The 12,928-nt window shown below is 46.2% G+C and overlaps 1 long non-coding RNA gene across 1 annotated transcript; it reads right to left on the bottom strand.

Moving 5' to 3' along the window:
* Positions 1-6,774: 6,774 nt before the first annotated feature.
* Positions 6,775-10,957, bottom strand: LOC118662768. The gene is made up of 2 exons (XR_004969881.1): positions 10,827-10,957; positions 6,775-7,092 (listed from the first exon to the last, which is right to left on the bottom strand). It is a non-coding gene; the product is annotated as an uncharacterized LOC118662768 (long non-coding RNA).
* Between the last annotated feature and the right edge of the window lie 1,971 nt (positions 10,958-12,928).

The raw sequence follows: 12,928 nt of genomic DNA, 5'->3' as shown, positions 1-12,928 counted from the left end.
AGCTCTTTGGTGTTGCCTATGACTGGATCTTGTTTCCCTTTGGCCTGATTCCAAGAGCAAGCACTGTTTTCCTCTGCCCTCCTCCCAAACACCCCACTCTTTGTTCTTCTTCCTAAGACAAAACCAAGAGCCCCTCTCCTCTCCAGGCAGCTGGGCTTTGGGCCAGCAAGCCAAGTGGCAGCTGGGACTCAGATGAAAGGGCCCTCTGAGGGCTGCCTGTGGCTGAGTGCCCAGCCCAGCTCAACCCAGGCCTGGCAGCCCCGAGCCCAGCTGTCCCATGAGGCCTCCTGCCACCACTCCCACACAAGGCTCCTATTGTGAATTATACTTCAAGGGAGACCTCTGCCAACCCACAAGGACCCTCTTTCCTTCTCTCTGCTCCAGGCCTGCTTTAAAAATACCCAGGTCTTTAGAGAATGGCCCAGGGCTGGACCAGAGTGGCCTGACTTGGGGGCCCACATTTTGGAGAGCTTTGTTCCATTTACTCTTCAGAACAACATTGGTAGCAGATAGTGCTATTCTTCTTTAGAGAGGAGAGACACAGATATCTGAGGGCCTCCTATGTGCCAGTCATGGCACCAGGCACTGGGAAAAGAGTAGTGAATCGGGGGACAAGAACTGACCTCCTGAAACTCATGATCAGTGCAGACACAGACTAATTGAATAGCCACGCAAAGAAATACCTGGTTACACAGCGTGCTCAGTGCTCCGAGAGGATAGAGCAAGGACTGAGAGCATACAGAAAATGGTGGGCTCACTAGTGAGGAGCAAGGGCAGTGAAGCCTTCTCAGGGTTGAGGTATGAAGAGGAGTGCACGGGGCCCTGAGGTAGGAGGAAGGTGCTGAGTTATAGGAGGAACTGAACGAAGGAGGCCTGTGACAGGAGAGTACGTGGGATGTCTCTTGATCATCTTTAGCTGCGGCAGCCTCTGGATGAAAAGGCCACATTATAAACACCAAAGAACACGAGTGCCTCCATGAGTCAACGTCGTAATCAATCTACGCGTGCTCCTTCCTCCGGGAAGCCCCCTACTCCCCCCAGGAATTCCTTATTTAGAAGCAAGTCTCTAACTCTGGGAGCCTCACATTCTTTACCTCAAAAATGGGAGTTGTAATGCCCCTACCGCAAACATGTCAAATTTGCAGCCTGTGGGCTGCATGCGGCCCACAATGAATATTCTTGCAATATGTAAGGAACGTTTTAATAAAGATTTCATAACTTAATTTTTATAATATTCTGGTACACATAATCCTATATAATAAGGAGGTAATATGCAAATTGACCCTCACGCCCTCACAAGATAGCTGCCTACCACTAGGCAGGCAGGGGGGGTTAGTGAAGGACGACCAAATGACTGAACAGCAGGCTGTGTGGGGCAACCAGGCCAGCAGGGGGGGCAGTTGAGGGTGACCAGGCTGGTGGGGGCAGTAAGAGGCGACCAGGCCTGGAGGAGGGGCAGTTAGGGGCAACCAAGCTGGTGGGGAAGGGGGGTGCAATTAGGAACAACCAGGCTGGCAGGGAGAGGGCAGTTGGGGGTGACCAGGCAGGCAGGCAGGTGAGCCATTAGGAGCCAGTGGTTCGGGATCGGGCCTAAACCGGCAGTCGGACATCCCCCAAGGGTCCCGGATTGGAGAGGGTGCAGGCTGGGCTGTGAGGGGACCCCTCCAACTCCTGTGCATGAATTTCATGTACTGGGCCTATAGTTATTAATAACAAACTACAACATTCGATAATGACTGATTACTATAATTGCATTCATTTCCCTTACACGCCTTACGTGCAGGCACACCATTTCTCTCCACTAATACCAGCAGCGAATATTTTAGCAGCTGATTGTCACGTCATTAGTCTTGAACTGACTTGTTTGGTGTGTGCAACAGGAAATATTTAGCTTTTGAAGAACAAGAAAAATGGGTTTATTTACATTATGCTTATTAATTTGTGCAGTAATTCAGTGTCTGGTAAGTTAATGTTCAAGGAAAAATATTAATTTTATTAACATGTTCTATTATTTTATGTTAACGATTACTCATTTGTTTCTGCCTTTTGTATTCAGCATGTCTCTATAGAAATAAATCTACGTTTCTATGGAAAATTGAAGCTTTTGTTTTTTTGTGGCCCACAGAAACTTACACCTTGTTTATGTGACCCATGTGAGTCTTTGAGTTTGACAGGCTTGCCCTACGGAGTTTCCAGGAGGAATCTGGGAAGCCATGTAGAGTCAGTGCCAGGCACGGGGCTGGCGCAGGTGCCCATTCCTGGAGACCCTTACAGGGAGGATGCATGGCTGGGTTTCCCTTTGAATTCTTCCTCCTAAATTGCCCCAGGCCCAGCAAGCTCCTCTGGGGGGGGGGGGGGAGAGGCCCCCAGGGCTTCTGGGTAAAGGTTAGAAGTTGCTTAGCTTTGCCTTGGTTGCAGAGGGGTGTTTCTTTTTTACAGACAGTGGATGGAGGCCAGGTGTGCCCAGACTTCGTCAGCTCATGGGTCTTACAACCCCAAGGATGCCCAGAGTGGAGAATGGTAATAAAAGATAACCTTTGTTTCATAGGCATCTCATTTATCTTCATTGCAACTCTATAAGGAAGATTAAAGGAAGATTGAAATCATCCCTATTTTCCAAGTGAAGAAATGGAAGCTATTTTTCTAAGCCATGATTCAAATCCAAGCAATCTGGCTCCAGAGCCTGCTGTGTTGACCACTCGCTGCACTGCCAGGCCAGAGCACAAAGCCAGCACTGCTCACCTCCTGCCCCTATCTCTTTTTCACCTCTTCTAGTCCTACTACTAGCATACGGTCAGACCTGGGGCCTCAGTTTCCTCGTCTGCAAAATGGGGAGGAGATAGCTGGGGCTGGACAGTGGTTAAAGATTCCTTCTAACATCATCAGTCATGGTTCCTTCTAGTGAAAGTGATGTCAGGATGAGCCATTGAAAGCCATGAAGTTCCCTAGCCAGTTTGGCTCAGTAGATTGAGCATCGGCCCGAGGCCTGAAGGGTCCCCGGTTCGATTCTGGTCAAGGGCATGTACCTCAATTGCTGGCTCAATCCCCGGCCCTGGTCGGGGCACGTGCAGGAGGCAACTCATCAGTGTGTCTCACATTTATGTTTCTTCCTGTCTGTCTCTCCCTCTCCCTTCCACTCTTTCTAAACATCAATGCAAAATATATTCGGGTGAGGATTAACAACAATAAATAAATAAATAAATAAATAAATAAATAAATAAAGCAAAATAAAACCATGAAGCTCCGTCCACTCTCTAGGGGTGTTTCTTATTTCTTTCTTTCTTTTTTTTTTAAAAGAAGTCATATGCTTATTAAGGTGATCACTTTGTAAGTTTATGCAAATGTCTAATCACTATATTGTATACCAACTGTAATTAAACTTTTTTTTAAAAGTGAGGGGAAAAAAAGAAGTCATGTGGAGGACAGATTGTCTGACCTGAGTTCAAGTCCTGGCCTTGACAATCGCATGGTCTTGTGCAAAGCCCTTCTTCTCACTGGGCCTGTTTTGCTACCTGTCAAATGGGGGCACTGGGATAGGTAATACAGTCCCCTCAGTGCAGAGATGGGAATGGGTGGCTGTCACCTGAGTTTATCAGCCATGAGCACCGAGTGGACAGCACCTACTGTCCCTCCTTTGTAAAGAATCACAGGTTTCCTCTGGGGACAGCCACCTCCTTTACTCTCTGCTACCGCCATCTTGCCACTACATGTAGCTTGAGGGTAAAGTTGCCATATGAAGGAAAATAGAATTGAGGGAAGATGAGAAACTGGCACCTGGCCATCATTTGAGCGCTGATTAAGCTATACCTCAGGCCCTACCTCTAGGTTTCCAGTTAGGTGACCTGAGTCATTCCCCTTTGACTGAAGCCATTTTACATCGGATTTTTCTGTCACTTACATTCTAAAGAGGCCCAATGGGAATGGATCCTGTGCTGTGTCTCTGCCATCTGTCCCTCCAGATCTGCTCTACCTTCTCCCACCCTGCGTGGCTGATGCTTAGGGGTTCCACCCACAGACTCCTGTGACCTCTAGTTTCCATCTGAGTTTGGACAATGGGAGGCCTAGCAAAAGAGCGGAGGGCAAGGGGAAGCTGAGGTCAGAGTATGTATTTCCTCAGCTCTGACCCTGTCCAGTCTCTGCAGGTCAGCTGGTCCCCCAGGCACCCTTTCCACACAGCTATTCTCTCAGCTCCTTCAGGACCCCACTGTTACTAGCCCTGAGGGACTGCACCGTTCCCTGTTGCTCCCCCCAAACCCTGCCGTACCTTTATACCGTCTCTATGTTAACCCCTCCTCAAATACCCAGGGCAGGGAGCCACCTGTGTCCTGCCTATGTGTGTCCTTGAGTGTGTGTGTGTGTGTGTGTGTGTGCACATGTGCATGCATTGTCTCTGTGCCAGTCCCTTGGCAGTTCATCACAAGTTGGGACAGGAAGGGAACTGGTTTTACTGAGTGCCCACTACGTGCCAGACTCCACATGGGACACTTTATACGCATGATTGGGTTTCATCCTTGGAATTCTCTGAAGAAGGTATTTTTAGCCACATTCTACAGACGATAAAACTAAGACCCAGATTGGTAAAGGGACTCACATAAAGTCCCATGGCTGAGTAAGTGGATCCTGGATTTGAAACCCATATACACTGGCTCTAAAACCTGTGCCTCTTAGCCCCTCAAGCCACTGCTTTCCAAAATGCCTAGTTCATTCTCATTCTTAGGTCTCAGCTTAAATGTCACCTTCCCCAGGCAGCGTCCTAAGTGAGACCACTCTGTTTGAAGGAAGTCACCGAATGATGTCTTTTTCATAACATACCATTCTTTTCCTTCAGAACATGATTTTTTTTTTTTTTTTTATGTCTGGCCCACTCATTAGATTCCAAGCTCCGTGAGGGCAGCCAGTCTCCAGATCTGTTTTGTTCACCATTGTCTTCCCGTTGCCAAACACAATTGCCTGCGACGTACAAAGCCCCAGAGAAATGCTGTATCCCTCTTATCTTCTGCCATTTCACTTTCTGCAGTTTCAGTTGCCCATGGTGAATTGTGGCACAAAACTATTAAACGGAAAATTCCAGAAATAAAAAATTCATACATTTTAAATTGTGTGTCCTTCTGAGTAATGTGAGAAAATCTCCCACCTTTCCTCTCCATCCCACCTGGGGCGTAAATCATCCCTTTGTCCAGCATCTCCGTGCTGTTACACAGGCGTGGCCATCCAGGCTATCAGATCAACGTCTCAGTACCCCAGTGCCTGTGTTCAAGTGACCTTATTATACTTCATCATGGGCCCAACACACAAATAGTGATGCTGGCAGTTTTGAAATGACAAAGAGAAGCCGTAAAGTGCTTTCTTTATGCAAAAAGGCAAAGATTCTTGATTTAATAAGGAAAGAAAAAAAATCATACGCTGAGGTTGCCAAGATCTACTGTAAGAATGAATCTTCTATTTGCGAAATTGTAAAGATGAAAATATTCTGACACACCTCAAACTGCAAAAGTTACAGCCCCCATGTATGATAAGGGCTTAGTGGAATGGAAAAGGCGTGAAACTTCATCTTAGGTATGTACATGTAGGAAAAACATGGTACATATAGGCTTTGGTACTCTCTGTGGTTTCAAGCATCCACTGGGGGGACTACTGTATTTGCTAAATGAAAAAGTGTCAAAGGAAAGGAACAAATATTTATTTTAAGTGCCTTCCCAATGCCAGGCGTTTTACATAGATAATCTTATTTCCTCTTCAGCACAGTCTTACGAGGTACACATTGTTATCCTGTTGTGCTGAAGAGGAAACCAAGGTAGAAGAGGGAATGTGACTTTCCCAAAGCCACAGAGCCGACAGCTGGGGTTAAACACAGGTCTCTCTGATGTTAGAGCTGTACTTGTCCCACAGTACCCCTGTGTGTGTCCCCTACATAGGAGCTCACAGTGGGGGGAGAGGAGGAAGGGCCAATCCGTGGAACTCTGACATTCCTGGACAAACAGACACTTCAGGGAGCAAACAGTGTTTGCTGCAGCCACTCACCTGGCACTGGCCACTCCCAGGTCCGGTGGACACACACCCTCCCAGCCCAGGCAGGAAGCATGCTCTTCCGTTGGCCCTCAGGCTCTTGGCTCAGCCCTATCTAGTCTGTGAGCCTCTGCAGAAACCCTGTCCTTGTCTTGCTTGTAGGGCTGCCTGTGTCTAACAAACTGCCCACCCAGTTTGCAAGAGAGGGCTCTGAAGACTGAGCCCTGCATGCAGGCTAGTTCATCAGCTGATGCTAATAAAGAAGGGGTCCTGCTCGGCTGGTGTGGCTCAGTGGTTGAGCATCGACCTATGAACCAGGAGGTCATAGTTCAATTCCTGGCCAGGGTACATGCCGAGTTGTGGGCTCGATCCCTAGTTGAGGCATGCAGAAGGCAGCCGATCAATGATTATCTCTCATCATTGATGTTTCTATCTCTCTTTCTCTCCCTTCCTCTCTGAAATGAATAAAAAAATCTTTTTTTAAAAAAAAAAAAAAAAAAAAAGGACAACAACAACCAGAAGGGGGTCCTCCTGCTAAGTCTCCAGGAGCACACCTCGGGCCAGGCTGGTACCTGGGAGGATCTGTTCCTCCCTCCCTCCTTTGTCTCAGACCCTGCCCGCTTTGCTCTTTAAAATCAATGCCACCCAAATGGGGGGCTTCTGAGATGCTAAGCAGTGTTCTTTGTCTTGGGCTGGGTGATGGTTACCTTACCAGACCAGACCGGGTCCAAATGCTCAGTAGGCGCCAATCAAAAGACAAGTCCAAGATGATTTTAAGAAAAGGAACTTTATTGCAAGCCAGCGAGCAAGGACACACCAGGATCATTCCCAGAGCATGTGTCCCTGAACAAAGTGTCTAAGCCATCTTTATTAGGGGAAGTCATGCATAAACATCGAAGTAGACTTTGTAATTGCATGTATAGGTGGTGACAGTCCGGGGCATTCAAAGTCAGGAAACATGGTTCTACATACATCGGCATGTTCAAGTATGATAACAAGGGTATCCGTTCAGGAGGAGGTCGTCGGAGAGTCCTTCAGCCTGCTCCAGCTGGTTTTAGGCGATTCAGCAGGTTTCCCCCACTGGTCCTGCAAAACAACCCGGGTTTGTTCCTGAAAACCAGTCCTGGTGATCAAATGTCAGAGATTGTGTAGGGATGGATAAACATCTGACCAAGTCGTGGTCTTTCTGTGAGACTTTCAGCAAATTGCAAGTCAGCATTACACAAACCTTATAAACGTTAGAGTGATCTAAGTGGGGTTACAGGTTAACTGAGGCAGAGTTATAAACTGTAAACAAAGGTTCATCTATGCTAGGCTACCTCCTAGGCTACATGTGTAGATGAGGTTACAATTACACAGGTGTGTTTGGGTTACTTTTTGTGAAAATTACTTGGGTGCATTCCTCCGTATATACTTCAATAGAATGTTTACCAAAAAAAAAAAAAAAAATCATGCTACCCACTCATGCCCCAGGGTTCCCTACCTGGCCAGCTAGGAAATGGGTTACTATCTTTCCAGCTGATTTCCCTCAAAACTCCCCAAAACACACCCAGAGATCTTTTCATCTAAGGCAAGCATGTCAAACTTGCAGCGAATATTTTTGCGGCCCAGCCAATATAACAGTATGTAAGAAACATTTTAATAAAAATTTCAAAACTTAATTTTTACAATATCCTGTTACACATAATTATTAATAACGAACTACAACGTTCGCTAGTGACCGGTTACTATAATTGCATTCATTTGCCTTACACGCTTTACGTGCAGGCGCACCGTTTCTCTCCACTAATACTAGCAGCGAATATTTTACCAGCCGATGGATTGCCATGTCATTAGTCTTGGACTGACTTGTGTGGTGTGTGCAACAGGAAATATCTCGCTTTCGGAGAACAAGAAAAAATAGGTTTATTTGAGTTAGGCTTATTAATTTGTGCAGTTATTCAGTGTCTGGTAAGTTAATGTTCAAGAAGAAGTATTAATTTTTATTAAAATGTTCTATTATTTTATGTTAACGATGACTCATTTATTTCAGCCCTTTGTATTCAGCATGTCTCTATTGAAATACACCTACGTTTCTATGAAAATTGAAGCTTTAGTTTTTTTTCAGCCCACATAAACTTAAACCTTGTTTATTTGGCCCGTGTGAGTCTTTGAGTTTGACATGCTTGATCTAAGAGTTCCTGACTGAATCCTGCCCAGCAAAGACAGGGTAGAACAAAGTAACCAACATGGATGGTACCCCACGTCCTGAGTCCTGGTGGGGAGCTCGTCCCTCCCTCTCTGAGATACCTCTGGGCCAGTCTGAGGGAGAGATTGGACCCCCTACCTATTTCCCACCAGACCTTCTTTGTCAGGGCATTGTCAGCCTCTGACTCAGCTCTGAGTGGGGGTTGGTTACTGTTTATCCTCAGGACCTCTGCCAACTCGTCCTCCTCAGGTTCTGGGAGATAAATTAATTGCAGCCCATCAGCTCCTTATTCATTGGCTGCCCAGGCCCAGTGCAGAGGCCCTAGGTCAGGGGTGGGCAACCTTTTTGTGAGTGCGTGCCAAAACCAGCAAAATCTCTGACTCAAAATTCTTCTGCGTGCCAACCCTAATTTTTTGAGAACATGTTACGCCTACTTGATATCTCTTAAGGTGTACGTATGTGAAGAACCTTGAAGAAATAATAAAATTCATTCGAGGTGCAAAAACACAGTATGTGATGATGAAAAATACATTTATTTTTTAATGTATACGTGTGCACTGATAGTCCGACAGAAAACTTTATGACTCCGTTTGATATCATCAGTGGGACTTTTGCTGCTGCATCACTGATGACAGAGATTTTACATCAGGTTTATATTTCGTGACCTTCAGAGATATGCACGAGCTACTACTTTCATCTGGCAGGCTACTCCTATTACGAGACTTAACAAAATTCATCACTGAGAACAAAGATTCACAAGCGTATGTGGATGAAACCAAAACACTGGTCGGATCTAGGAAGGCAGGGAGAGTTAAGGCAGAGGCATAGAAATTGCTCTTCCCCTCTCTCGTCAATCCATGTCTATGGTCTTTAAGATAACTTGTTATGTAAAATTATTTATTTACCTAAGATGCACCTACACTAAATTTATCTGAAAAATAAAAAAGTTGATATTAAGAAAAAATTGTAAATGGAAGATTATAAGAGAGGGTTTCGCATGCCAGCAAAAGTTACTGGCGTGCCATGTTTGGCATGTGTGCCAGGGGTTGCCCACCCCTGCCCTAGGTGATTACTCCACATAGATGTCTTTCCCCACAGCCCCAGGACGCCTGAACCCAAAGGAAGGGAGGGCTCTGCACACCTGGTGGGTGGGGATAGCAGAACTTCCTGCGGCTGAACACAGCCTGAGGGTCAGATCCGGCTCCTGGTAGCAAGCCACAGAGGCCAAAGCCAGCTCCTTAAACAAAAAGGGAATTTTTTAGAAGACTATCAATGTTGATAGAGGAAGGGATCAGGCCCAGTGGCAGGAGCCTGGCAGGGATCACACTGCAGAACTGGCTGGCTTCTGCTGGTCACAGGCAGGCCCCTGGCTACACCAGAGGCAGAGAAAAGAAGGATCTAATCCCTCTGACTTCTGTAATTTGAGCAGGGACTAGGATTTACCCCCAGGCAAGACTTTAATGGGAATTTTCCCCGAGTGGGAGAGCATAGGGCTAGTAGGAAAGGGTTAGGGTTTGGACTTGAAGTTGTCAAAAAACTACTGTTTCTTTAGCACAGGCTTGAACTAAACTGAAGACGACTTTTAGCTCAGGTAGGGGAGAAGTTGTGCCACCCCCCATTACTAATAAAATTTGAATCATACCATTTTAAAGATTAATTTAAACATATATGTAATTATTTTTTTAGAATATATATTTTTAAATATATTTTAATTGATTTCAGAGAGGAAGGTAGAGGGAGAGAGAGAGAGAAACATCAATGATGACAGAAAATCATTGATCGGCTGCCTCCTCCACACCCTCTACTGGGGATTGAGCCTGAAACCCGGGCATGTGCCCTGGACCAGAATCGAACCCGGGACCCTTGAATTGCAGGCCAATTCTCTATCCACTCAGCCAAACCAGCCAGGGCTAAAATATTTTTTATTGATTTCAGAGAGGAAGGGAGAGAGAGAGAGAGAGAGAGAGAAAGAGAGAGAGAGAGAGAGAGAGAGAGAGAAACATCAATGATGAGAGAGAATCATCAATTGGCTGTCTCCTGCATGCCCCCCACCGGGAATTGAACCTAAAACCCGGGCATGTGCACTGTCTGGGAATCGAACCATGACCTCCTGGTTCATGAGTTGATACTCAACCACTGAGCCACACCAGCTGGGCTTTATTTATGTTTGTATCCTGAGAATTTTCCCATATTATTAAGGCTTCTTCTGCACCATTATTGTTAATTGCTGTATAGCATTGTATGTGTGAATATATCATTTCTTCCTCTTTTTCTGTCTTTTTTTCCTACTTTACTATAAATAGCACTGTAACAAGCATCCTTTAGAGCTAAGGAACTGTGCAGGAAGTATCCACCTTTCTGAGGATCTTATTCTTTGTTGCCAAGTAACTAGAAAGGCTGCATCTACCACTGGGCCCACGGGTGTGGCAGCCCGGAGTATGTTTTTGCCCCATGCTCAGCACCTGACCCCTCAATGGGGCTGCCAGGGCTGTAGCCGAGGGCTGAAAACATGAGCCAGCGCATAGCCAGGGCCTGAGAACCACGCCAGACCACCTCCACCACATGTCTTGCTGGCATCTGAAACAAAAGCAGTTTTTCTGCATTGATCCAAAATGCCGGCTAAGGCACTCACCCACTTCCTGCTCCGTGTTCTCTTTTCTTTCTCCCCTCTTCTCTTCCTTCTCACTCCCCTCTCACTTTCCTCCTTTCTCCGCACTGCTCCTTTCTGTGTCTCCCCTTTTACTCTGGTATTCTTTCTCTCTGCCTTTTTTCTGTGTGTCTCTTTGCTTTCTCTTCCTCTGTACTTTCTCGATCACTTTTTATTCCACCACCCCCCCCTCCCCCAAATCCAGCCTTGTTTCTTTCTTTTCTCTTTCTCCTGGTGGCTCTCAGTCTCCACCCACCCACCCACCCACCGCTGGGCAGAGTGAGTCATGATTTCCCCAGGCTAGATAAGGCATTTTCCTGGTAGGGCTGGATTTGAATGAGAGGTGAGTTTGCCTCCCACAAAGGGCAAAAACTAATAGATCACAGTTGGGAGCTGCCTGGTAAACCAGGGTGACTCAGGGCTTCCAGGTTGGGAGATACACAGGCCATCAAGCTTCTCTTAGAGGCTCTGTCACGCTTGGGGGGTCAGCACCCTGTGCCCGATGACTCCCCAGGGCAGCCTTGGCCTGGTGCAGCAGCGTGTGGTCGCCCAGGGAGCAGGCCCCCTCTCTGTGGGCAGACTCAGGGCTGGACGCTGGGGGACCAGGAATGCAGCAGATCCAGGCCCCACAGCCAGCCATGGTTCTCATGGTGTGGTCTCCCATCACAGTGATCAGGTAGGACAGCGGCTCTCAACCTGTGGGTCGCAACCCCTTTGGGGGTCGAACGACCCTTTCACAGGGGTTGCCTAAGACCATTGGAAAACACAAATATAATTACGTACTGTTTTTGGGATTAATTACTATGCTTTAATTATGTTCAATTTGTAACAATGAAATTGGGGGTCACCACAACATGAGGAACTATATTAAAGGGTCGCGGCATTAGAAAGGTTGAGAACTACTGAGGTTGGATGTTTTAAAAATATAAATTTCTGGGCCCCATTTATCTTTATTAAACCAGAGTATCTGGGGATGCGGTTCAGGAACCTTCAGGTTAAAGGCAATTGAGATGCACAGGCATTTGCTGCAGCAGTATTTGTATTATCAAGAAATTGGGAAGACCCTGAATGTCCATTGGTGGAGAATGGTTAAATAAATGATGATGTTTCCTGCTGCAAAATAATATTCAGGCCCTAAAAGAGGGTGAGGCATTCACAGAGACAGAAAGTAGATTAGAGGTTGCCAGGGGTTACTTGTGTGAGTGTGTGTGTGTGTGTGTGTGTGTGTGTGTGTGTATGTATAGGGGTGGAAAGTTATTGTGTGTGTGTGTATGTATGGGGTGGAGAGTTATTGCTTAATGTGTACAGAGTTTCTGTTTGGAATGACGAAAAAGCGTCGACCCATGAACCAGGATGTGACAGTTCCATTTCTGGTTGGTGCACATGCCTGGGTTTCAGGCTCAATCCCCAGTGGGGGGCGTGCAGGAGGCAGCTGATCAATGATTCTCATCATTGATGTTTCTCTCTCTCCCTCTCTCTTCTCCTCTGAAATCAATTAAAAAAATTTTAAAAAAATATAGTGGTGATATTTGCACAATACTAAAATGTAATTAATAACACTACTTTGTATAATTAAGATGGTTAAAATGGCAAGTTTATGCTAAATATAAATATATGCACATGATTTTACAAAAAGAATGAGTAAGAACCATAGGCACTAAATGAAAAGATGCCCAAGTTAGCCTATTAAGTGAAAATGAAAATTGCAGACCAAGATGCTATATAATAAAATGGTAATATGTGCCCTGGCTGGTTTGGCTCAGTGGATAGAGTGTCAGCCTGTGGACTGAGGGGTCCTGGGTTCGATTCTGGCAAGGGCACATGCCCGGGTTGTGGGCTTGATCCCCACTGGGGGGTGTGCAGGAGGAAGCCAATCAATGATTCTCTTTCATCATTGATGTTTCTATCTTTCTCTCCCTCTTCCTTCCTCTCTGAAATCAACAAAAAATATTTTTTTAAAAAAGGGTAATATGCATATCAATCAAACAGCGGACCAACCAGTCGCTATGACGCACACTGACCAGCAGGGGGCAGACACTCAACACAGGAGCTGCCCCCTGGTGGTCAGTGTGCTCCCACAGGAGGAG

This window comes from Myotis myotis, unplaced genomic scaffold (assembly GCF_014108235.1).
Source record: "Myotis myotis isolate mMyoMyo1 unplaced genomic scaffold, mMyoMyo1.p scaffold_m19_p_10, whole genome shotgun sequence".
Taxonomy (NCBI): Eukaryota; Metazoa; Chordata; class Mammalia; order Chiroptera; family Vespertilionidae; genus Myotis; species Myotis myotis.
This window is presented reverse-complemented; position numbering and strand designations above follow the sequence as displayed.